Raw genomic sequence first — 27,210 nt, forward strand, 5'->3', positions numbered from 1 at the left:
TCAGACAAATGGCTATCCAACATCTTCTTAAAGACTTCCAGTGTTGGGGCATTCACAACTTCTGGAAGCTAGCTGTTCCACTGATTAATTGTTCTGTAAGGAAATTCCTCCTCAGTTCTAAGTTGCTTTTCTCTTTGATTAGTTTCCACACATTGCTTCTTGTTCTACCCTCAGGTGCCTTGGAAAGTAGTTTTACTCCCTCTTCTTTGTGGCAAACCCTGAGATATTGAAACACTGCTATTATGTCTCCCCTAGTCCTTCTTTATATTAAACTAGACATACCCAGTTCCTGCAACTGTTATTCATATGTTTTAGTCTCCAGTCTCCCTAATCATCTTTGTTGCTCTTCTCTGCACTTTCTAGAGTTTCCATATCTTTTCTACATTGTGGTGACCAAAACTGAATGCAGTATTCCAAGTGCGGACTTACCAAGGCAATATAAAGTGGTATTAACACTTCACATGATCTTGATTCTATTCCTCTGTTTATGCAGCCTAGAACTGTGTTGGCTTTTTTGGCAGCTGCTGCACACTGCTGGCTCATATTTAAATGGTTGTCCACTAGGACTCCAAGATCTCTCTCACAGTTACTACTATTGACCATGGTACCACCCATACCGTATTTTCACCCATATAACCCGCGGGTTACATGCGTTTTTACATACACAGCACGCCCCCCCCCTGCAGGGTATAAAAGTGGGCGGGGTATACGGAAAATATTTTACACAGATTGACTAAAGGGTAATATTTTACACAGATTGACTTTCCTCGCGGCAGTGGGCTGGCTCAGTGGCTCAGGCTCCTTTTCTCCCTTTTCCTGCTTGGGTTTCGGGACGCCTTCGTGAAAACCCCGCCCCTGGCTATGGGCGAAGCGACCAGGAAGAAGCAGGAGGCGACAGGAAGCGCAGGCGGTGCTCGGCAGCCCGGATTCTGCTTCGGCGCCAGTTCAGCAGCTCCTCGCCTTCTCTGGCTTGGAAGTCCGGCAGGAAGGGAAGGCAGTGGCGGCGGCGGCGGCGCGGTTGTGGCTCCGTTTTCAGGCCAGCCGCCGCCTCCCGTTCCCTTCCTGCCAGACTTCCAAGCCAGAGAAGGCGAGGAGCTGCTGAACTGGCGGCGAAGCAGAATCCGGGCTGCCGAAACCTTTCAGTGAATATGCTAATGAGGAAGGAAATTAAGATGTTCTCCCAGGCTCTGGATCTCTGCAGTCACTAACTGTAGATCTTTTTCTGCCAATCTCAAAAGCATGGAAGCAAAGCAGCCACATAACTAATCTTATATTTGCGTGGGGCGGGCGAGCGGGGGGAAAGGCAGCCGCGGTGGTCTCCTCACCTTAGTGGCCATGGTGGGCTTTTGGCGGCGTGTCTCCCCACCTCGGGAGGGAGCGACCAGGAAGAAGCAGAAAGCGAATGCCAGCCAGCATCCCTGCCTTCTTCCTCCGAGAGCCGCTTCTTTGCCAGCCTCTCAGCTGATCGGTGCCAGGCAGCCCCCGTGACACACGGACCCTTTGCTGCCGCGCGGGGCGAGCGCTGCCGGGGAGAGATCCGGGGGAGAGGAGGGAAAAGGCGTCCCAAGCAGAAGTTTCCCTTCTCCCCCTCCCGCTGACTTCTCCCCAGCAGCGCTCGTCTCCAGCCGTAGCAACCCTGGCGGCTCCCAGGGAGACTAAAAGGGGCGCAGCGGTCTCCCAACCACCGAGGAAGGAAGAGGAGCCGGCGGTGGGAACAGCCAATATGTAAAAAAGAGCGAGGCTGCGACGGGTTGGAGGAACTCAACTCAATTGAACATGAAATTTGCTCGGCTGCTTCTACGGTTTGCGATCGGCTACGCATCCTGTGCCAAGGACTTCTCCGGAAAGAATTGCAGAAAAACAATAACCCAGCCTGCCCTTCACCCTGGCTTTTGCTCGCGTCCCGCCGGGGGGATGCCGCCATGGGCGCCAAGTGCGCTTCGACACCAGCTCAAGCAAAGGGGCGACTGCTCCGAAAGTCACGGCGGCTGCCTTGGCCGCCCTTTGCCGGGAGGAAACTTTTTTTAAAAGAAAAAAAGGGGTGAGGGTGGTGTGGAGAAGCCATTTTGAACCATGGGGGCGCCGCTGCCGCTGCCCGCAGAGGCTCTTTACGAAAGGAAGAGCGGCCGCCCGGTCAAGAGCTGAGAACGCGTGCGCCCCCTTGGGAAGACGCTGCTGTCGGCTTCGGGGCAAGCACCCTTCCTCCACCTCTTCTTTTGCAGCATCTCCGTCCCTCCCTGCCTCCCTCTTTCCGCCGCCGCGTCCCCGCTTCGCTTCATCGCAGCCTCGCTCTTTTTTACATATTGGCTGTTCCCACCACCGCCGCCTCCTCCCACCAAATCGCCTGTCGCTCGGCGGCCCTGCATGCTTCCCGCCAGCCGCCCCTCCTCCCTGTTTGCTTCTCTCCTCCTCCCTCCCTCTTTCTCCCACCCGCCTGTGCCGCTGCGCCCCTGCCGTTGCTATGGAAACCAGCGGCGGGGGCTGCCAGACAAGGGAGCAGTTAGCTGCCTTTTTGGGCTGCCTGTCTGCATCAATGTCACTTTCACTAATGAACGGTGCAGGAAGGTGGGGGTTCCTCCTCTTCCTCCTCCTGTGTTTTAATTACCCCCCTCCCCTCAAAACATCCCGACGGCGCAGCAAAAAGCCGCGTTATAGTGTTAAATTAAGGGGAAAATAAAAGCTGCTTTGTGGCACCGACCCCCTAATCTCCCAATGAAAGGTTTCCTTTCCTTTCTCGGTGTGCCAAACAATTAAAATGACGTGAGATCAACCGCCACCAACGTGGCTCCGGCCCTTCTCTTCTCCCTTCTCCTCTGTTCCTCCAACCCCTCCCCAGCTCGCCCAGGCTTTCTCCTCCGTTGCCGCCTCCCGTCCCTTCCCCGATCTCAGCACGTTCCCTTCTCCTCCGTTCCCCCAACCCCTCCCCAGCTCGCCCAGGCTTTCTATTCCAATTGGTTTTAATGGGGAGGTCCGATGGAATAGCGCTAATGTAATGTTTGCCGATGGCTTACTCGTCGCGGGTTATATAAGAGGGCGGGGTATACGGAAAATATTTTACACGATCTTGGAAACCTGCGGGTTATTTGCGTGGGCGGGTTATTTGCGTGGGCGGGTTATTTGCGTGGGCGGGTTAAAATACGGTACTGTACCTGTGCATTTCGTTTTCCTTGCCTAAATGTAGAACCTTACTATTTTCACCATTGGATTTCATTTTATTAGATAGTGCCTAATGTTCAAATTTGTCAAAATACAGAAGCCTGTCTTCTGGAGAGTTGGCTATTCCTGCCAGCTTGGTGTCATCTGCAAATTTGATGAGTTCTCCATTTATCCCCTCATCCAAATCATTGATGAAGATGTTGAAGAGTACTGGGCCCAAAACAGAGCCTTGGGGTACTCCATTGCATACTTCATGAAAATGCAGTTCCATTGAGGACTACACGTTGAGTGCGGTTGGTCAGCCAGTTACAAATCCATCTGGTGGTGATGCTGTCTAACCCACATCCTTCTACTTTATCTAGTAGTAGGTTATGGTCCACCTTATCAAATGCCTTACTGAAGTCCAAGTAAATTATGAAAATACATGGTTCCCATTTTCCCCTATTGTCATCACGTCCTTGCACTTCAGAGCTGAACATTGCTTTTGTGATCCAAGGATAATAATAACAGAGAAAAAGACTGGTTCAAGTCAGGTCAGGGTGAATCATCTTTTTTACCCTTCCAATGTTCCTTCCTATTTCTATCTGCTTGAATTAGGGAATACCCATTTATTAAAAACATATGTTGAAATAATCAAGTGGTTTTAGTGCTGCCAGTAACACAACTATAAAAACAGAGTTTCAGAGCAATACAATACAATACAATACAAGAATTAAATCAGTGGATTTAAAAAAATGTTAAATTTGAGCTTCTATTGGGCACCTTTTCATTATCTTTGCCTTGGTGAGGGATACAAGCTTGTACTTCCAGCAAAGATTCTCAGCTTGAGTGGATACGAGCAAAAATTCCTGCTGAGTTGCAATTTCCATTAAGAATAGCTCTGTTTCCTTTTTAAGCATTGTTGTCTTGCCTGAAATGGAAAAAAAGAAAAGAAATATGAACAGTTGCCCACCAACAATAAGCTAACTGCAACATATGCCCATAGCAACCTACATTAAATCTTGAGTATAAAACCTGTGAGTTCTTACATTACCCAGAGAACATAAAAATAGTCAGAGGGGATTGATCAAACCATTACATGTTTTCTCTTTCAGAGAATATTTTCTCTTTCTCTTTCATATTTTCTCTTTTCTATTTGCATGACTCATACAAACAGAGGTTCAGTGCATTAGAACCAATTCTGTTCCAGTTCACATAACCCATCCCTATCTGATTCATGCTCCAGGCCATTTTCTTTCCCTTCCTGCTGTGTGACATGCCTGAAATCCTGCAGATTATAGTGAACAAAAAAGCTAGATAGACACAAGATGGGAGGGGAAATTGGTGGGCGTTGCTGTAATTGCCTCTTTCACAGAATTTTTATCAAACTCAAAGATACATGAAAAATCTGTGGATCACATTTTTATTTTTAGTGATTAAATCTAAAGGTCAGATGTCAATTTCTAATCTAAAACAATGTTACATGCATGTTCCTTATACACCTGGACACTCCATTATGCTTTGTAGCTCTTTCTTTTCTAACATGAAAATGAGATACACCAATCTTCATCATTGGGTAGGTAACATTAAGGTGTTGAAGATACCAAGTTATATCGGTTCCACCACAAAACCGCGGTCGACTAAAGCGCGTGTGACTAAAGCGCGGTGACAAAACCGCGCCGTCAAAACCGCGCGACAACAGTGCACCGACAACAGCGCGCCGACAGAAGCACACTGTAACATAACCCTAAAAATAATCCTAAACCTAACCCTAAACCTAACTAAACCTAACCCTAAACCTAACCCTAAACCTAAACCTAACCCTAAACCTAACCCTTAAGTTAAATCGCGCTTCTGTCGGCGCGCTGTTGTCGGCGCGCTGTTGTCGGCGCACTTTTGACATCGCGGTTTTAGCGCCGCGGTGTTGTCGGCGCACTTTTGACATTCGCGGTTATGTCGTGCCACGGTTATATCTTTATCCTGGGCTGAATAGGATATGCACTTGAGGTTCAGCTCCAATGCCTAAAGGTTGTTATGGATAGAATGAAACAAGCTAAGGCTGAATCTCCAAAAAACAGAGGAAGGGTGGATTCACAAGCCTACTGATTTGGAGTAAAAAAAAATCTGTCTTTCTTTGGGATTGTGCAACCTGAAATCTGGGAGTCCTTTTGGATTCCTGGCTTCTACCTGAAGAGCAAGTGAAGGCTATAGTAAAAAAGACCTTATAGTAAAAAAGACCTAAATTTGCCCATCTCTACTATCACCGTTGTACAATTTCAGTAACAATCAGTTCGGTGATCGCGCAATTTTCTGCGCACGCATGCACAGTATGAAGAAATCCTCACTTCTGGGTTTCTTTGGAGGAGTAACACAGCTGATATGTGTGGCTATCCGCTTTGCTGCACTAATCAGCTGAGAGGATAAAGGTAGGAAAATAGCGTGGGCAGGTGAGTGGGCCAATCTGATCATTGGGGTGAACCGGTTCGCTCCCAGCTGCTCATCGGAGCTACCAGTTTTCCCGAACCGATCTGAACTGGTAGAATCCCACTCCTGTTAACCAGTAACTATTAGGTGGTTGCTTGGGTGATTTCCACCTGTCCCTTGCTTTGGCAATGGACCATCATGTTTCCCTGAAAATAAGACCCATTCTTATATTAATTTGATTTCAGGTAGCTTTATTTTGACTTGTGAGAACCGCTTTTCTCACACAGAAATGTAGCACAGTGTTATATATTATTGGAAATACTTATTTTTTCATATATTAACATGCATTTTACACCACTAGTTCTTAATTTACAACTGAAGTTGAGATCAGAAATCCATCTGTTAAGTGGTTACAGAGGTTAAGTCAAGGTACCCATGTGATTGGAAGTGATTTTACGACCTTTTTTGCAGACATTTTTAATCAAACACAGTTATTAAGTAAACCCACAGCTCTTAAGTGAAAGGCTGTAATAAGTGTGAATCCATTCATTTGAATGGGTGTTTTCATGTGACTGACGAATGGTGACTGATCTAAGGGTGAAATCCACTTACCTTTGCTATCAGTTTGTAGCAATGTGAGGCATGCAGAGTGTCCCTGCAAAGGTAAGCAAACAGCGGGAAAGGAGGAATCTGCTGGGCCACACAATTTAGATTAACTTGAAAGCAGGAAATTCTGCTTTCTAGCTAATATAAATCGCACATCAAAGCTGATTGTCAGAAAAACCAGTTCGCCCGAACTAATAGCATTTCTTTTACTACCGGTTCGGGTGAACAGGTAGCATTTTTACTTCCGGTTTGCGTGAACTGGTCCGAACTGATAGTATTTCACCCCTGGGCTGATCATAAAAGTAACTGGTTGCCAAACCCCCGACATAAGTCATGTAACCACAGGGGCAGCGTGGGGAAAGGGATGGTGCAACTGTTTGTGATGGCTCACAAATGTTCCTTAGCTGGCATAAATGCAAATAGTTAAGAAATTGATAATAAGCCAAGAACTACCTAAAGTAATTTGAATTCACACCTTCTGGATGAATTTCATTTGATATAACTAATAAGTGGAAGTTGAAGGTGGCAACATTTTGTTTTGCTTGCCCTTCTCTGAGGAAAACAGTTTACATTACCTACCTTCACGTAAAGGTATAGCCCATTTTGGGCATAACATAACTTGTAAATTGAAAAATGACACATGCATTGCCCAGGGACTTGCAATTGTATTATAATAATTGTTCCAAATATTGATCATTTTCCCATAGTTTCAGGGAAAAAACCGTCTGTTTCAAAGCACTTGCTCTGTCTAAAAGTGGCAGAACATAAATAATTAAACAAAAAAAGCAAATAGCCTGGCATTTTCCATGTTGGCTCATCCCCACCCCCACCAATAAAAATAATGGTTATTTTGCCTCCTCTTTAATACTCAGAAGAGAACAGACCCAGCTGGCCTATTGCTAATTAAGTCTATTTAATTTCTCCTGACTTTTTTTTTTGCCTAGGTTACGGTACAAGTCAATGTTTGAAGAAAAGTTTGGTTTATTCTTTATTTGAGATTAGATTACAAAACAGGCAGATTTATCTCTGGTGAAATGATATTAGCAAACGGACTTTATAAGAAGAAAATCTAATACTTAATTCAAGTGATTGAAAATGAGTGGGATGAAAGCTAGGAACTGAGGTAAGACAACTTGTGAAACTGATGCTGTTCTAAGAAGCACTGGTAAAAGAAGCATGAATCTAGAGCGTGCAATAAAAAAAATGAAGGCCTGTATATATCTGAAAGGTTTATTTTATTGGCGTAATGGAACTAATCACATTTTTAACTCTTCAAGTTCTGAAATTAATGAAATAATCACATATGGTCAAAATTAGTACCATTTGTAAAGAAACTTTCATGCTGCTTCTTTAACTTGTGCAGAAATTACTTTAAAAGACTTTCCTTAGTTAAATCTTTAGTTAACATAGTTAATATCCTATGCATCAGCGATGCTGTATTCCTTATTGATTTGGATTATCCATTGGTACACATTTTGGAAAGATTATTTTCTAATAACCAGTCAAATATTTCATTTTTCTCTAGCCAGTTGATTTTAAAATCACTGTTTTTATGTTAAAGGTTGGTCTAGACTCTAGGGAGCTAGTTTGATGTGGTGGTTAATGCATCAGGCTGGAAACCAGGAAACCATGAGTTCTAGTCCCATTTTATATACAAAGCCTATTGGGTAATCTTAGGCCAGTCACATTTTCTATCAGTCCTAGCAAGGAGGCAGTGGTAAATCATTTTTGAAAAACTGTGCGAAGAAAGGGGAAAGATTTTTCCAAGCAGTTTATGTGAATTGGACATGATTGAATGGAAAGAGAAAAAAAGGTAGTTTAAGACAATATATATGAAATGATGCTAAACTTTTGATTTGTGTTTTCCAGATTTAGATTTTAAAAGAAAGCATTTAAATTGTTGTTCCAATATTTGGAGGTTGTGAGATAAAGCTAACACTAACTTTTAACTAAAGAAATACAATTTTAAAGAAAAATTTAATCCATAAGAATTCTGACAACATACTCTTTTATCATATTGAATTGATGCTAAAAAATGCATCAGTGTGTGTGTCTGTGTGTGTCTGTGTGTGAGGGAAGGAGGGAGGGAGGGAGGGAGGGAGGGAGGGAGGGAGGGAGGGAGGGAGGGAGGGAGGGAGGGAGGGAGAGAGAGAGAGAGAGAGAGAGAGAGAGAGAGAGAGAGAGAGAGAGAGAGAGAGAGAGAGAGAGAGAGAGAGAGAGAGAGAGAGAGAGAGAGAGAGAACCAACCAGCCCTACTTTAATTCTCCTGGAATCAAATCTAACCTGACCACTAGAGTATGAATTGGTTAGGCATGCATTGGTGTGTGTGCCCATGGATGAACAGTATTATAAATGTTCTTTTGATGGCTTTCCATATAATCTTTTTAAACATGTTCTTAATTTCAGTGTTAGCAATCTTTACCTTTATCCCTATACTTTTATTTATTTATAGATGTTTATATTATATAGATGTTTTGTCTGGGTAGCTTAAAAATATTTTAGATTTAGACCAAAAAGAACACATGCTATACAGTATGGCAATAATTCATAAATGGTATTTTAAATAAAATTAATTTTATTTCATCAGTAATTTTATTTCATCAGTAAGGTCAATTTAGTGATGTATTAGCAATGTTAATGAAAAAAACAAGTTAGCATAAAGATATTGTAAAGGTAAAAACATAGCTGTCATTCTTGTATTATTGGGAGAGACTTCAAAAAGTGATCAGAGGCATTAATAAGAAAGTTTATTCCTGGAGGACTAAATCCCAACACGAAAGAACATATAAAGAAACTGTATATTTCTTATATAGAATATATAGAAGTATATAGAAAAAGGGATTTTTTTTAACATGGACAAAATATGAAAAATATTTTCAGTTTAATACTAGCATCTTGCACAGTGTTTACAAGAACTCAGAACCACTAAAGATGATGTAATGCTGTTATAATATAGGATAAAATCCCACTCTATACTTTTGCCATCGTATTTTGTAAAAACAAAAAAACCATCCCTCTATATAAAAAAGAATAGAGTTACTTGCATTTACAGTTTTGCAATTTCTAATCTGCCATAGTCCAAATTAATTGGTTTACCCACTAGCCATCCTAGCAATCCCTAGGATTATAGGGATTTTCCTACCTCAACCCTATGAGATAGATGTCACTGAGGGATGGTGATTAGCTCTTTGGGCAAACTTTTCTGCAAGCAGAAGCTCCAAGTTATATTTTGTAGTTGGTTTTCTTCCATGATTCAGTTCTGTAATTATTTGGGGTTGCAGGGAAAAAAGAGGTTGCTATAATTTGTTTGGAAATGGATTCCTACAGCGTAAAGTAATTATGGGTTCCTTTATACTCTGCAAGGTAGAAGGAAATGTACATAGTTGATTAGTAGGAACATGGAGACAGTTTCTAATTATTGTTATCTTTGCATTGTTCTTGAAAAGTGATGCCTTTGTAGCCATAAGAAGGTATTGAACAGTAACTCATTGCGAAACTTAGATTTTTTTTCTTTGGATTCAAGAGACTGAAGCCTAAGTATGTCAAAACAGACCATTTGTGCATTTAAACTAATCACTTTAACCAAAAAAATCAATAGTGGTTCAGTTAGCTTCTTATAGTTATGTCATTCAAGCCAGGCATCTACATCTATTCAGTACAAATGGTAGCACTAGAAATGATTACAGAGACTATTAACTTGCAAAGGATGTTGCACCTGTTAGGAGAATCTTGTCAGCTTGAAAACTGCATCTGATGGGATATGAGATATAGTATGAGAAAGGCATTAGGAAATAAGGTTGGGAACTGAGAGAAGAACCTCAAAATAAAGGAATAGAAAATATACACTGGCAGACAAGTCATTTATGGACTACAGTAAAGAGGATTGTCCAACAGCTATTTGTTTGTTATTTAGCAGAATCTGAAATATTCTAAATTGTATCAAATTATCCATATTTACTGAATTTTTTACTTAGACTTGCTGGGACACTTTGCTTTGCAGTTGGCAAGTATTACAAACTGTTTTGGAATGTCATTTGTAATGTGGTTATCTCTTTTCTCACACTGTAGAAATAGGAGAAAGAAATATTAAGGATTAGTATGTTATATGGTAGGATTTTGATATCTGAATATTGCAGATAAGTGGTGCCATATTAAAATATACATTACCATTCCTTTTTGCTGCTAGGACAAGATAGCATGAATCTAACTAAGAAAACCCATTTTTAGCTTTGCTAGAACGATTGTATTGAATTTCATATATTAAGATGGAAATACAATGGAGTAGCTAGTTTTACTAGCTCCACTTTTTTTTGTAATGCTCTAATTTTTTTTTATTGGAATGGGCTGATCATTCCAAGGCTGGTGAATGCAATGTTACCATTATCCCTCATTATCTTAATGCTTGATGAATGAAACTTTAAAATTTGCAAGTAGTTTTATTCAATAGGAAGTTTTAATTATCCATCTGTTAGTCATTGCAGATTGGCACATTTTTCCTCTACTCTGTTACTAATATAAAGGATGAGCATGCCACATGGCAAGTAGAAAACATCCATTGGTTATCAAATCATGCAATCAAAACCAGGCTTGTATTCAACAAAGTTACTTAAATGTGAGAGAAAAGTAATGTTAACACTGAAATGAAATGTATAGGCTACTGCAGAGACTCTCATAGGAAGATTATAAAAATCATCAACAAAATTAAATCAGAGAAATAAGTGAAAGAAAAGCCTCCTTCTCTGTAGGAACAATTGATATTTCACTCATTCTTTTGAGTTTTTCCTAGATCACTACGGAAGGAGAAAGCTGGACTTAATAGGTCTTCAATCTAACACAACAAAGACTTTTTATTGTGTGTGTTTTTTACATGAGTTACTGAAAACTACTCAAAGGACTTTGTAGAATAAACTATGGGCCTTTTTTTAGCTTGGAGAATTACACTTGAGCTGTTCTATGATGATAATTAAAAAAAACCCTTTATTGCAGTACTCACTAATTTGGTGCATCCATCATGGATACCCACTGGCATGCAAGGGGGGAAAAGTTATCATGACATTGTCCCACAAATGCTGTGACTAATGTACCTATTTTAGATATTGTGACGCAAATGCATAATTGCAGCATTTATATGGCGATATCGCCTTTGTACAAAGAGCATACGCAAAATCTGGAAGTTGAAAGATGAAGTGATGTCATCCTTGCAAGATGCCAGCTTTAGTCTTTTGACCTTAACCTTGCTAAGACAAGCATTTCAGTGACTCATTAAAAATGTTCTTGTTCAGTTCAATGAGGATGTTCTGGAGTAGTAAAACACAATGAAGATGCTGAGTTCCTGGATTCCCTCTTGTCCAAGGAAACACCATTTTGTGGGACACTAATGCCTCCTACTAATTCAGACACAGGTTTAAATTCTGTCCTTGGATCTGAACCAATCATTTGGGTCCCATCTTGGGAGTCCTTAAACTATGGGATTGAAGTTGCTGTTGGCCAAGGAGCAAAGAGAATCTAAACTCCACTTACAAGTTATGAGCAATGGCTGATCTTGGCTAGGCTCAGATTCCTCTCCTCACCTCTACTCAAGAGTATTCAGACTGCTGGAAACACTGTCTATGACACCACAATCTATCAGCTAAGTTTAGCTTGTTCTGACTTGTTTGCCCAGAATTTTAAATGTGTATTTTGTCTCCATTCCTTGACTGACCCTTTGAACTACTGTTCAATCCTGTTCAATCTGTCTCGACCATGAATTCTCTTTTGCCAGCAAGTGATTCGATGTTCCCTGGATTTTGTCACTTAACTAAATTATGCTGAATAAATTCAGGACAGGTCAGAGGCTCCAAACGTATTTTAGATGTGAATCATCTAAGCAGCAGCATTCTTAGAAGGCTAAAAAATAAGATTTGATATCATTTGCTTCCTTCCTGGAATTACCAGAAGTTAAACACAAATATACATTACTTTCTAATATGGTTGCACAACTTTTTTGATGGATGGATGGGGACATAAGGACTTGGGTGATCATCTTCAGAGTAATGCAGAGAAATTTGATGGACAACATTCTTAGGATTTGTTCCCATTTGGAACACACAAATGGTGCAGGTTCATTTGAGATGCCTGGGAAAAGGTCTCACCTGGTTACCAGGAAACAGTTCAATTCTGTTGGACTTGATGAAATGGACAGGATGTTTAATGCTGTCAGTGCATGCAACCACCTGTCAATTAGATCCCTGTCCCTCCTAGTTGGTGAAAGCTTTCAGGTCAGTGACAACCAGGTGGATTCAGATTGTAATCAATTCTTCACTACAGGAGGTGATGTTTCTGGAACCTTTTAAGAAAGCCCTGATTCCCCTCTCCTTAAAAAACTCTCTTTATCCCACCTGTCTGGATCACTTCCATCTAGACTCTCACCTTCCCTTTTAAGGGAAAATGGTAGAGAAGGTGATTGCTTGGTGGCTTCAGAGCTTCAATATCATTGACCATGTATCCTTTGGGGCTGGCTGCAGGGTTTGAGGCTACGCGCCATTGTCTTGCGCTGGTTCGGCTCCTTTCTCCAAGGCTAGTTCCAATCAGAGTTAGTGAGGGATCCAGCCCATGGCCTCTGTTTTGTGGTGTGCCATAGGGCTCAGTACTCTCTCCACTCCTTTTTAACATATATATGAAGCCATTAAGTGAAACCACTGGTTCACTGACAAATACGTGCTCGACAAAAGCGTGCTGACGAAACCGCAGCGAGAAAACCACGAATTCAAAATTGCACCAACGAATGAGCGCAGAAGCGCGGCAACAACAGCCCGCCGACAAAAGCACACTCTAAACCTAACCCTAAATCTAACCCTTACCCTAACCCTTACCTTAACCCTAATCGCCCTTCTGTCGGCACTCTTTTGTCAGCACGCTTTTTTGGTTGCACTGTCGATGGCGCGGTTTTATCGCCGCGGTTTTGTCGGCACGCTGTTGTCGGGCGCGCATTTGTCAGGTCACGGAAACCATTCACCACAATGGTGACAGGATAATGATTTAAGAGCTGGCCAGCTGCTACAATGATGTAATACTAGGAATGAGTCAACAAGGTTTTTGGACTGATATCACTTTAAGAGGTCCTGTAATAAGAAGAATCCCTGTTGGGGCATATATCGCTCTCTGTGTGTGCTTCCATGCTGTAATTGCTGATTGCTGTTTGTTTGAAATCTGACTAAAATAGCAATAGCAATAGCAGTTAGACTTATATACCGCTTCATAGGGCTTTCAGCCCTCTCTAAGCGGTTTACAGAGTCAGCATATCGCCCCCAACAACAATCCGGGTCCTCATTTTACCCACCTCGAAAGGATGGAAGGCTGAGTCAACCTTGAGCCGGTGAGATTTGAACAGCCGAACTGCTGAACTGCAGTCAGCTGAAGTAGCCTGCAGTGCTGCCTTTAACCACTGCGCCACCTCGGCTCTGTGTATATATTTTTTTATTTGAAGATTTTTTATTTGAAGATAAAACCACTATTTAAATATAAACCCCTGTTTACTGTATTTGCTCTTGGGTTGTCTCACATAGTCACACTCTGCACATTCTGACATGGGGAATTCTTGGGGTTTCTAGGGTGTCCCATGCTACATCACTGCACTGGCTGCCAGTGTTCTTCCGGGTCCATTCAAGGTGTTGGTTATCACTTTTAAAGCCATTCATGATAGGAGTCCAGGCTATTTGAGAAATCACCTGGATGGGATTAGCTCACCTGATCTGTGCTGGAAAAAGAAGAGCCTTTTCTGCTGTGGTTCCTGCCCTCGGGAGTATTTGAAGTCAGATTCACTCCCACGCTTTTGGCCTTCCAAAAGGCTTTGAAGACATGGCTGTGCCAATTAGCCTGGAATCCCAAGTGCTGTGGCACTTTTGACGCTGTTAATGGAGTAGATAACACCAGGCTCCTCTCTATGAGCACTATACCTCATCCCCTTTCCCAAATCAGCAAGATTGGACAGACTGGTTATACTGTACTTATGGCAACCTATTAGCAGTTCTATACTGGCTGTATTCATGTGACACTTTCATTTATGATTAAATCAACTACTACAAATGTTGAATTATAATTCAGTCTGTCCTTTGAATGTAACCACTCTGTTGAGCTTGTAGCTGAGATACATTTCCTAGTGCAAGCCATCCAACTCTGCAGTGATACCAAACCAAGTGCCATAAAAAGGTTAGAGGACCCCTGCTTGATCAGATAAAACAGTGTTTTGCTCCCATTGTTATGCCTTAATCACTTTGCTAGCATCGCACACTGTGACACCAACTACCCAACTGCATTGCAGCCTAGTGTATTCTGGCATCATGGGGTTAGTTCATACTTTAGTGTCTCATACAATGCTAGAATGGTAGTTAATGTCATTAACCTTGGATAAATTAACTACAGGAAAGTTGTTGTAGAAACGTAATCCTTGTCTTTGTGAAGCTTCTAAATATGACCTAAGAACATTATCGCCTTCCTGCTCATTTTCCATATTAAAAACTCTAATGGATTATTCTGTCCCTCATTAATAGATAGCCAGTGAACCTAGAACTGCTTTTCTACTGTCTGGCATGGTGGCTATTACTGACTGTTGAGGCAGTATGTGAGTTGAGGTTTTTGTAAATAAGCATTTCCCTTTACTTGAATGAAATCACACATATTTAGTGTAACTGGATGACTCTGAAGATTGATCTGAGCAGCTAAGCCTTGCTACTTTTTCCACATATGTAAACCATGTTACACATGTCTGCTTATTGTCTGCTAGTTAAAAAAAGCTGTAGGAAAACCACAATGGCAACTATTTATTTGGTTTTGGGAAGATCAATGAAAGAGCAATGTAGCATTAAGATAGGCTGCCTTTTAAGGAAAATTGCTTAATCCTTCAGCAAAGATAGAATAGAATAGAATAGAATGGAATGGAATGGAATAATAGAGTTGGAAGGGATCTTGGAGATTTTCTAGTCCAATCCCCTGCTTAGGCAGGAAACCCTATACCATTTCACACAAATAGTTATTCAATCTCTTCTTGAAAACTTCCAGTGTTGGAGCATTTACAACTTCTGGAGGCAAGTTGTTCCACTGATTCATTGTCAGGAAATTTCTCCTTAGTTCTAAGTTGCTTCTCTCCTTGATTAGTTTCTTCCCATTGCTTCTTGTCCTTCCCTCACATGCTTTGGAGAATAGCTTGACTCCCTCTTTATGGCAGCCCACAAAGATGATGATAGAAATAGCACTTAGATATATACAGCCCTCTCTAAATGTTTACAGAATCAGCATATTGCCCCAACAATCTGATTGTCATTTTACCAACGTCAGAAGGTTGGAAAGCTGAGTCAACCATAATGTTGGATTAAAGGACTGAGGGTGACCTGGAATGGTGCAAATACCATGAATACAGATACCAAAGGAATACCCGCAACCTGCCCCCTTCTCCTTAGGAGATAGGATAAGAGTCATATCAAACTGAGCGTCAAATTATGGAGCACAAATAACTATTTTGCTTTCATATGCAACAATTTATGTGATAACAGATGGACATTTCATTTGTATGCTAGTCTCGCTGGTAACAGATGGACAAATTATTTCATGAACAACAAGAGCTCAAAGATGACTCTCTGAGCGATACTCAGAATAATCACTCCAAAATATAATTTCAAGATCTTATTTAATTGCCTGAACATACAGCTGTATTGTATTGTTTGTGGTAGAGCTGAACTGAACCTGCAATTATCTATTAAATACTTTTAGATATGGTCTGCAGAAAGCTGAGTTTTTCAATCAATTGGCAAATGTTTAATGAGGAATATTAGTTATTTCTTTGTAAAATATATGACTTGTACTGTGTTCATCTTAACACAACATAATCATTCACCTTTCTCCAATGCCTTCTAGATTAATACAATTTCACTGACTGTAATTACCAACTACACTAGATTGGCTAAAAATTAAGGAAGTTGTAGTTTTACAACTTCAAAAGCAAAAGTAAATATTACAATTCTGTTCTAGATATTTGGTTTCTTGAAGTCAGAATATTGTGCTAATTTAGCTTAGTTTTCTAGTGACTCCTGTGCCATTTCTGTTATGACTGTGCCTTCTGGGTTCTTTAGTTTATTAATTCAACAATAGCTATGTAAAGGGTACTTAACTCAACCTATTACTCTTGGTTATCAATGTAATATAATCTTATTCAATACAGTTGAGTAAATGAATTGATTTTAATGCTACCAAATAAGTTATCTGAATATTGGCCTTGACTTTTTATATTTTTATAGACATTTTAATTTAGTGGAGTTACTAAGTAATGGTGCAATAGTACCAAGGGACATTTTGCTAACGATAAAACTCTATAAACTACTATCCTTCAATAGATCTTGTGAGAATTTTTTTTAACTCTTTAAAATAAAACATGATACACATTTGGTCACTATTATTTTTCAAATAAACTGTGGAGCTTAAAAAGTAGAATTAAATTCAATTCTTATATCATATATATGAGGGATGTACTTCATTTCTTTGAAGATTTCATCTAGTCTTTTTGAACAGTGGGGCTCTTGTTTATGCATGGTTTGCTGGGAATGTTCATAACTCACTGCAAATATATCTTCAGGTCTCCAGCAATGTAAATTGAGAAGCCATCCATGAGCCTGGAAAATTTTTAGTAGTAAGGACAAGCCAAGATAAGTAGGGAGGGCTGGAGTTATGGATCAAGTTAAGTGATAATCATTGTATGAGAACTTACAGCCACTTGATAAAGCTTTATTTCTCTTACTTAACTCCCAGTGACGTGCGGTGAGGTTTATGGCTGGTGAGGCAAACGGGCAAAAGCCATCCTATGTCGGACACAGCAGCAGGGCTTTTGGACGCTCCGGCGCTGTGTCCACCATAGAGGTGGGACGCCTCAATGTCAGACACAGCAGCAGGAGGCGTCCTGCTGTGTCCGGCATAGGGGCATTCAAAAGCCCTGCCGCTGTGTCCGACATAGAGGCGTCCCGCTATTTCCATAAGCCCTGCTGCTATGCCCAAAAGCCCTGCTGCTATGTCTAAAAGCCCTGCCGCTATGTCCAAAAGCCCTGCCGCTATATCATAAAAAAAGTGCCAGCCCGCGTGCCAGCAGAGGCGGGTAAAACACACACACACACACACACACACAAACACAAACAAATTACTTACAATAATACAATTACTTACAAATTACATTAATTTTGAATTCCTCCACCTCTCTCCGACCCACATAACTTTTCCAGCTGTTTCACAGAGGATTTCAACTCTGCTCTTGTCTGCCATGATGAAAATGTAAAAATGTAAAAGGAAAAAAGGCAAGAGCTGCTGAGGTCAGGCTGGGTTAGCTGCTGCCAGAGTCCCCAATGGATGACTCTGCTTAACTGTTTAAAAAAGCCTCTAAAAAAACGCCCTCTACAGGAGGAGGCAAGAGAACCACGTGCCTCATCTACATAAGGAATTTTTCGGCTTTTAACCCTTTCTTAACTCTGCTCGAGTGGTCATAAAGATAGACTAAATGAGGCACATGGTTCTCCCGCCTCCTCCTGTAGAGGGCACTTTTTAGCAGCTTTTTTAAACAGTTAAGCACTAAGCAGAGTCATCCACTGTGACTCAGGCAGCAACTACCTCAGCCTTTTTCCTTTTACATTTTTTTTCTTTTCATGACAGTGGTGAGGCCCTGCCTCCTCTGCCTCCCCTGACTGCATGTCACTGTTAACTCCCTAAGAAATCTGTTAATAAACTTGGCTGTGTATATAATATATGTATTATTTATAATACTATAAATCATACATCTAAAACAGAAAATGGTAATTGGTACCTAGAAGCACATCAGAAAAAAGAGATAAGATCAAAAGACATTAATCCATACTTCTTCACTGCTGTAAATATGACTTTTAAAGAAATAAAACCAAACAGAGTTGTATATCTTCTAATACATATATCCCATATGCAAAAGGAGTGTTTTAATTGAATACATAGCAGGTGTGTGTTGAAAGCTTTGCCAGGGAGTCTCTGTTTATAAATGAATCTTTAGAAAATGTGTGAGTATGTGGGAAGGATTGAGAAGATCCATGCCTCTCAATGCAGGCTCTCTATACAACTCCTGATATCCTTAACTGAGTTCCGTGCTTTGGGATGCCAGGAAACAGGATCCCAGGAAAGAGTAATCTATAGAGCAAAGATCCTTTACTTCAGTTTTTAGGGTGACAGCTCTTCTGAGTGTACTAGATTATATTAATTGGTTTCACAAGTTATCTGCCTTTTTAAATCAAAGAGTTCAAGATTGTATGAAACAGGTTGATGATATTCAAGTCAATGGAATGAGAGGATTGGAGAACTAATCATTCCAACTAAATTAATGTCCCCATCATAGCAAAATATGATTTTGTTGTTGTGGTTAATATTCAATCTTTTTGTTAGACCTCAATAGAAGATGCTATTCCATGGATAGCTGTATTGTTTTGCCCTTTGAAATTTAAGAGCATTTCATTCACTGCCCTTGGGTTGACAAGGTTGACTTTGCTTCACTTCACAGCTCTCATCCTTAAGGAGGAGTGAGGAGAAGCATACTTAAATAGATGCTATAACCTTGTCATTTATATCTAGTTTAGTGCAATGAAAAGGTGGAACATCTGCAGGCTTCCAATCTTTTTCAATTCACCTGGGAGATCTTGCATTATCAGACAGTCATGAAGATAACTCAAATTCTTCTTTTCAAAGATAAATTGTCTTGGTGACAGCTAATCAGAGGACAGTTCCACTTGCATCACACAGTCATCTTACCATTTATAGGTTTTCTGCCCTGGGATGAAGGTGGTAACATCTATGTTAGTTCAGATTTGCCTTTGGAATATTCAAATTTTGGTTTTGTAATATATATTTTTGAAAGAAAATTACTGAGCATCATATCACTATTGACCATTATTAAAACTTCTCCGCTTTTTAAATTAATATAAACTAAGCAAATTTGAAATGTTCTGAAGATGGAACATAACTGTACAGTCCATTAAAAATAGTATATGCCTGTGTTGATCATTGCCAAATACAAATATGAACCTGGCCCTAGTTCAATTCAATATTTATATAATATAAGTAATATAAATATATTAATATATTTAGTGTTTATAGACAAACCAGTTTCTAGACTTTTTTCTTAGAATTTTCTGCACATGCTGTAGAGTTGGCAGCCCAAGAACTCTCATGCTGAACAACACTATCATCCATGATCTCCCACTCTGGTAAATGCTGCCAGTGGGTCAATGAGGTCTGGTTAGGGGACAAGACCATGACATTGAAATGCAACAAGTGCCTCTTTGCTGGGCAAAGAGGATCTCTCAGTGGGAAGACAAATACACAAGCAAGCAAGATCTCTCTGCCTGGGGAAAGAAAGAAGGAAGGAAGGAAGGAAGGAAGGAAGGAAGGAAGGAAGGAAGGAAGGAAGGATGGATGGATGGACTGATTTTGTCAGGCAAGAAACAGAAGGAAAAGTATATAAGAGAATGGGTTTCCTGGATATCACCCTAAACATGGTCTTGAAAATATATTATCAACTCAGTTGTAAAACCAAATACAAAAACATTGATAAGTGACTGAAGTGATATGGCTACTTCGTGTACAGTTGTTTTAATTTAATAAATTTATAATTAAATATGCTGTACACTAGAGTATTCTTTATTTTTTTGACTCACTAGAAATGTTTTAATCAATGAATGATTAAAATGATGCAATGAATGGTTGCTGTCTGTAACCCTCTCCCATTCACCCCTCTCCTCCCCCTCTTTCCATGTTATATTTTCATCAAGTTCTACAGTTTTCTGAAATCCTTAAGAAGGAAGAGCAGTATATTTTCTAAAGCCATGAATTTATTCTCTTCCATCCTACAGCCATCAGTATGGAACACTTTCCCCTGCTCTGGCAAGGCAGCCTTGACTGAAGTTCTAAATAATCTTCAAAATATACTTTCTGAACAATCAATTCTAATTAGTATTCACTTGAACCCTTCACATCATTGTGTATTCCTATAAAGATGTTCTTTGCAATACCTTTGTGTCACTTATTTAAGGATGCAGTTGCTAACATAAAATTTGATAGTGTCATAACTAGTCACCTTTAAATGCTGAAAGCATCTACATTTGGGCTTTGGGATGAGGAACATAAATAGTTCTTTTCAAGCAATTAAACCAGCATAAATTCCATGGTTTTAGTGGTGAGCAAACCATAAAAAGAAAATATATTTTGGACAACTAGAAAGTTCTGTTCTATTCTCTGTAGCTGGACATCTTGTCACTCTCATTCATTCACTGTGGACTTTCCTCTAATAACTGCATATTACAGGCATGGTATAATTTTGTGATTTGGTGATGAATGGGGGAAAGGGAAAATACAACTGATTTTATTACAATGCACTATATATCAGAGATCAGGAAGGCAAATATGTTTTTTTTGTGGGGGGGGGAATTGAAAATGTTGATGGCATTACATGCTTTTCTCTCACTGAATATTGTAGGCATACCACAATTCAAAAGTGTGGGTATCCTTTTTAGAAATAAGAAATCATTGTGTGAATGAACAGCTAAAATTATTGCATTGGAAATTTCTAGGGCCAAGACCCAGAAACATTTAAATAACTATTTTATCCATGCTTACTACATAGCATGAACAGTGCTTGATCTATTTCAGGCATATTTATTGATTGCTTGTATTTTCAATGTCATATCAAATGACCATTTAAATAGAATATGAAGTAAGATAGGCAGTTTCTGCTAACGAGGAACATACCTTGTTTTCTTCATCAATTATATAATATTGATGTACACCCCTTCTTAAACCTCCCAAAGCTGCTTTTCTCTTCTTGGACTGCAGTAGGTTGAACTTCCAAAATTTTCTGACAACATTTAAACTATCTGCAAATTCTGTGTTCTAAGTTTCAGAAAAGAATAATATGAGTAAAGTCACACTTTATGATAATTAGTGATATTTCCAAAAGCTGCTAATACAACTAGACAATTATCAGTGCGACCATGAAGCACCATTTAAAGCTATGTTTATCATTTCACATAGTAATAATTTCAAAAGTTTGCCCACTATTTTGTGATTTTGAGTTGTTTAATTATGACATTTCCCTAATAAAGATTATGGGTTACTTGATGAGAGTCATACAGTGATAATTCTTGCTATTTTAAGTTAGATCTCTTTTTCTTGAATCCTCCCATAGGATAAAATTCTCTTTCCAGGATCATAAAAGAATTCTGTGAAGTAGGAGAGAAAAATGACTTAAGGAACCAGATGTTATTGGATGTTATAGCTAACCCACTTTTATTTTTATTACCAATGTGAGTGTGTTGGTTCACTGTAGGACAAATGTTATCTAATCCCAATATCTTTTGGCTGAGGAACACTTCTGTCATGGCCCCGTTGGAACCTGAGTCTGAGATGAGGATGAGACAGAGCTAGGGCCAATGGAGGAATGACTGAAGGAGCAGGATAAGGCAGTCCTGGGTCCCTCGGGCCTGGGAAGGGTGACTAGTGAGGGAGAGGGGGCGCAGGAGGACCAGGCGAGGGGGAGGACAGGGCAGGCAGTGAAGCATAGGAATGACAGAGTTCTGGAAATGAGCAATTACCTCTCCCCCAACCCCCAAGCATGAAGAATGGAGAGTTGGGATCAGTGCAGGGCAACTCAATGACTCGGGAAGTAGGCACCCTGCCTCTCTTCATAAGGCTCACCTCGGGAATGAGATTTAAAGAAACGCTGTTGGGAGGGATGTTTGTTGGGAACAAGCATTGACTCCATGGAGCTTCACATGCAATCGCCGACGTCTGGATTTTGCTGTGCTTTGTCTTGTGTGCCTTGCCAGGTTTGCCTGCCTTGCTAGACCTCTTGCCTTGGTACCTGCCTTGCTAACTTTGCTTGGTAGACTCCTTGCAGCAGAGGCTGTTGGCGCTGCATGTGGAAGCTTTGATCCAGGACTTGCAGTAAATGTGGCGAGGTTTGTGGGAAAACTTGGAGCAACTTGGGTTAGAACTGTTCTTTGGTTGTGTTGCTTCAGTGCCTCGCCCCGGGTTATCACAACTTCTGTTAAGGTTAATTGTCCTAAAACTGTTGCCTTTCTGCTTTTTCTGCTGTGACTTTTCCTTAGTCCAGTGATGGCAAATGTTTTGGGAGTCACTATGTCAAAAATTTGGAAAATGCCCAAGTTGATTCTACTACTACATCTTTTGCCCTAAACAAGAAAAACAATTCTCTATCTCCCCCCCCTCCAATGTAGGCCACCTTGAAAAGCGGCATTTGGTGACAACACCAAAACCTGGCCCTTGACTTCAGACCCTGCACTCAGAAAGAGTGCCTCATGTATGAGTCTCAGGGAATAGCATGATTACCCTTTCTGCCTAGTGCTCCCCAGGATCTGCCACATGTTGCTTATATTCAAACAATGTCTTTCTGTTGACAGGGCCCTGCAGTTTACCCAGGGCTACTTTGGGTTGCACAAGGCTTTAGTTCTTGAAGTGGCTTTGGACAATGCTTTTCTGTGACCTCTGCAGTGTATGAAAACCACATGAAAGCACAGCCCATTCTCACATCATTTCCAGAGGCTTTGGAGGCTGTGTAAATGTAAGGACCTCTCTGGTAACTTCTGAGGCTATGTAATAACACACCCCATTCTCATGCAACCTCCATAAACTCCAAAAATTGTTGAACAAGGGGTTAGCTTTCAAGAATAGTTGTCGCTGGGTATCAGTGAAAGCTAGGGTGTCACCCAATATGTTGTGGAGTGTCACCTTTGACACATAGAAAGAATAAGGCAATGATGACGGACCTGTTAGTAGCCACAGCAATAAGTCACTGGGACTACAATGTTCAGAAGTCTTGTGAGTGAAATGAGTTACTTTTGAGAGTGTCTCTATAGTTAAAAAACAATCAGCAAAATCAGAATACAACATTATATTAAATAGAAGGTTCAAGTAGCTTTTTTAAAACCAAGAGGATTAAGAAGGAACACAGTCAAAAGGTATAAACATAATAATGAAAAAACAGTCTTTCTCATCACGAAATGTATTATAATTATTAGGTCTGTGCATGAAAAAATAAAAGGCACTTCAGAATACACGACACAGTGAGTAAAGCAGCTTTTTATAAAGCAGATGCCTCTTTTCTAGTCCTCTGCATGAGACTTTAAAAAAAAGATAAATCTTCTTTAAGGAGTTCAGACATCAAAACAAGCATATCTTTAGTGTGTCGCCTTAAAACTGCCATATACTTAACTATCCCTTTTGATTTTTGAAGGTACCTAATCATAAAAATAGCAGAAAAAATGACTGGAGTGCAAAGAAATAAGCTTTATTTTTAATGCCTCATTTTTGTACAAATTATGCAACTAAAACCCAGCATGGCTACAGTAATTTGTCTACCTTTAACTCTGTTGACACACCAAAAAGGATTGCTTTGATTAATGGAGGTTGATATAAATACTTTTTCTGCAGAATATGGCTTAGATATAATATCTTTTTTCCTGTATTATCTTCCTTTTGTTATTTATACTTACATATGCTAGCCAGTGCACTTGATAATTTACTACTAATTGTATAAATAATAAATGGCAAAGAAGATGGAAGGAAGATGAATTACTGCATAAATGAGCAAGCGTAAAGGGTCTCCAGTTTACAATTTGCAGTTTGGATTATTAAGAGCAACCATCCCTGGGAGAAATTGGGATAAATCTTTCCAAGCATAATTAAGTGTGATGGAGTGCCATTATAAACCTGTTCGAAAACACTATCATATATGGCACGGTCTCATTTTCCTTTAAAAATGCAAACCAATGAATATTTGTTGTTCAGTCTGTTTCAACTAGACATTTTTTGATCCTGTTTTCCATTAATTAATTTCAGGTAATGTTATGAGAGAAAATACAGGACCATGGAAGATGAGTGATGCTTTCTTTGTTGCTAAATTGCATAGATTGAGGCTTGGCAGAATCTCATCTTTTATTTACAAGAATTCTTTGTTCCCTACAGATGCTCACTTAAACACCCCCTCGCCGGAGTCCTCTCTCCAAAGATAAGTAGTGGGGGGGGGGGGAGAATTCTGGAACATTTAGAGGAGGCAGAGGATAGCAACCTTGTCAGTTTGCATTGGAAGCATTATAACTAATTGTGCCCAATATGAGGAGCAACTTATAAATTTTCAAGCCTCCAAGAAATCATTTTGTGAGAGTGCCCACAATATATTTTCAAAATTCTTCATACAGCCTCAATAACTACTCTGGGCTTTGGGGGCATTTTTTTTTATTCTAATCAGACCAGAGTGCTTTCCTAAGAAGAAGAAAAAAGATATACTTTATCCTCTTTGCTCTGTAATTCTAGTAAAAATTTCCACTGCTCTTAACTAATTAAGCAAAAGATACAGTAAGTAGATGTGTAATATATATAAAAGCGGTTTCTAATTTAGCCCTGGGAAAGTGATTTATAATCCATGAAAACTTATACACTAAAAATAACATTGATCTTTGTAGAATTTTAAATACTAATGTTTTCTCCTCTTTGATTTTGTATTCATTTTTTTCTTTTCCCCAGTGAGCTCAACTAAGCCAAAAACAATTTTTTTTAAAAAAAAGGAATTGCTCACTGCCCAGCATAGGGTATTACTTTCCCTGCTGTGAGGATGGATCACTAGCCATGTCTTGAGAACAGGACTGCAGAATGGAAAGGTCCCCACTTCCTTTCGCTTCTGGGCACTATGGCAGACACATTCCCCTGCCTTCCTCAACCGGCTGCCCTTCAGAGTCATTTTGTCTTAGGCTGCTGAACGGCTGAAAGGAACTTTACTAGAATGGATTGGTTGAAGATTGTTCTTTCTTTGGAGGGGTGGGGGTGGGGGTTTAAAGTTCATTAGTGAAGCTTTCCACTGGGTTTCTTTTTCTTCTTTATAATATGTACGTTGGTAAAAAAATGGTCTTTCATTCTTATTTTAGCCAGAGAAATTGTCAAGATTTCCAGTTTTTATTTTTAGCTCAAGTGACAGAAGGAAAGATGAAAATTAGATGCTTGCCCTTCCTTCCTTCCTTCCTTCCTTCCTTCCTTCCTTCCTTCCTTCCTTCCTTCCTTCCTTCCTTCCTTCCTGAAAAGTTTGTAAGTTTACAATTTTTATTGCTTTTTAAGGTAAATGGACAGCTAAAGCTAGGCAATAAAGCAGCCTATGTAGTTCTAGGGAAAAAGTAGGGATACATTCCACAGAATTCGTGCAGCTTTCTTGACAGCTACTCTAGGTCAAGAAAAAAATGTCCTTCTTTTCTTCTCATACTTGCCCAAAACTGCTGAGAATGAGGAGATGACATTTTAGTAAAACTGTATCCATAATTGTAGGACTCCAATAAAAGAGAATATCTGTAGCTCAGGGTTGAACTTTGGAGCTCTGTGTGATCTCTGAGCTTAGCAATAGCAATAGCAGTTAGCATATACCGCTTCATAGGGCTTTCAGCCCACTCTAAGCAGTTTACAGAGTCAGCATATCGCCCCCACAGTCTGGGTCCTCATTTCACCCACCTCGGAAGGATGGAAGGCTGAGTCAACCCTGAGCCGGTGAGATTTGAACCGCTGAACTGCAGATAACAGTCAGCTGAAGTGGCCTGCAGTACTGCACCCTAATCACTGTGCCACCTCGGCTCTATATATCTTGGTTGTTTGCTTGCAGATGTTTCATTACTCAACTAGGTAGCAACATCAGTGACTAATGTTACCTAGTTGGACAATAAACCATGTGCAAATGAGCACCAAAACTACACTATTTTAGGGCTATTAATGGGGATACAAACATCTTGATGATGTTAGATGCCAGCAAAAGATAGTTCTGCTGTCATCTGCTGGTCATCTATGCTTTTTTTCAGTCCAGCTTGCAGCCCTATTCACCTGCTTGCTTAACAACAGAATTCCTGATCTCAATTGTGGTAGTAAGTTGAGAACAACTTGCAGTTGTCTCTCACTACGGTAGTTGCTCTTCAGAAATCAGGGTGACAATTACATGGCTGATGCACATGAATATGTGAAAGCAGTACTGTATAAAAAAAGAAATAAGGGAGAGTTTGTTTGCTTTTGATATGGACTGTTCTGACTCTTGAGATAAATATTGAATCTTGTATTTTAAAGTGTCAGGACAAATCACTTACTAAACATTATGTTTGAAAAACCTGCAACATTTCTTTTTATAAACTACTCACGTACATCCAATATCAGCCTTGGATTTACAGTATTAGAATATTTACTAGTTTATATACAGACAATAAACTTTTGAATTTTGTAATACCAAGGCCGGTGAAAGTGATAATCTATTTATTTGGTGGTTTCATGGAGAAAATGAATGATTTCACTGTGATTAGGACTAGGCAAAAATAAATATGTTGTTTAGTTTATTACATTACATTTTAATACATATATCATGGATTTTCAAATCTTGTGATACCCTGTGGGCTTGTGGAGACAAAATGAGAAGATCAGACTTTTAAAAAAACTTGATTATATTCTTGTCATAGGAAACCTGTCCCACAATGTGAGAACTCTTGATTTAAACCATTATGGGATTTGTTTATATCTGAGGTTTTATACTGACGTTTATTGGATTTATATGCTACCCTTCTCCCAAGGACTCAGGGCGGGGTACAACATAAAAGAAAACACATATTACAAAAATTAAAAGGAACATTAAATAAAGTATCCAAACAAACCCAATTGATATTTACAATAAAATTTTAAAAATTAAATTAAAATTAACAACCAAATTAATCATATATTTTATTCTATTCAGGCCAGGGCAGCTTGCTGGAAAAGCCAACTTTTTAGGGCTTGTCGGAAGGAACAGAGGTCGGGAATTATGTGAAGCTCTGGGGGCAGCTCATTCCAGAGGGAAGGCACTCCCACAGAGAAGGCTCTCCCCCTGGGGGTCGCTAGCCAACACTGTCTGGCCGACGGCACTCTGAGGAGACCAACTCTGTGGGATCGCACTGGTCGGTGGGAGGCTACTGGTGGCAGTAGGTTGTCTCGCAGGTACCCTGGGCCTAA

At 40.1% G+C, this 27,210-nt stretch overlaps 1 long non-coding RNA gene across 1 annotated transcript in view; it reads right to left on the reverse strand.

The window, feature by feature from the left end:
- The window catches only part of LOC148045362 (uncharacterized), a 211,304-nt gene that overhangs the window by 14,841 nt on the left and 169,253 nt on the right, over positions 1-27,210 (reverse strand). Inside the window, exon 4 of the long non-coding RNA XR_015696690.1 lies at positions 3,919-4,066. This is a non-coding gene — a long non-coding RNA (uncharacterized LOC148045362). The remainder of the gene's footprint in view (positions 1-3,918; positions 4,067-27,210) is intronic.

Source organism: Thamnophis sirtalis, unplaced genomic scaffold (genome assembly GCF_051295495.1).
Source record: "Thamnophis sirtalis isolate CommonGarterSnake01/CBP01778 unplaced genomic scaffold, rThaSir2_p1.2 scaffold_5, whole genome shotgun sequence".
NCBI classification, from domain to species: domain Eukaryota; kingdom Metazoa; phylum Chordata; class Lepidosauria; order Squamata; family Natricidae; genus Thamnophis; species Thamnophis sirtalis.